Source organism: Ostrinia furnacalis, unplaced genomic scaffold (assembly GCF_004193835.3).
Source record: "Ostrinia furnacalis isolate ACB-3 unplaced genomic scaffold, ASM419383v2 OfSCF7420, whole genome shotgun sequence".
Taxonomy (NCBI): domain Eukaryota; kingdom Metazoa; phylum Arthropoda; class Insecta; order Lepidoptera; family Crambidae; genus Ostrinia; species Ostrinia furnacalis.
In genome coordinates this window covers 118,973-119,306 of record NW_021137659.1, presented here as the reverse complement: position 1 = coordinate 119,306, position 334 = coordinate 118,973, and positions in this window count along the sequence as shown.

The following is a 334-nucleotide window of genomic DNA, read 5'->3' as shown; positions in this document are numbered from 1 at the left end:
AGACAGTCTGAAAATATTATGTACTTCCTTGTACAATTTTGGCGCAATCTGTGATAAATACCTTCTGAAACTGAGAATTTTATTATCTTGAATGATTCTAAGCCTTGAATGACTGATCATTAAAATAGCTCTAATATAGGTCACGTTATCACACATGACTCCAATTATAGTATCGTAACATACCAATCGACTATTCTCCGACTAATAACTTTCCCCTACCGCGGGAAAAACTCCTATTGTACAACCCTGAGAAACTCCGGTAGTTGCTAGAAAAACAAACCAATTACTTCCAAGAAAACCTATTCATCACAGCTTTCTTTTGTTACAGATGTCC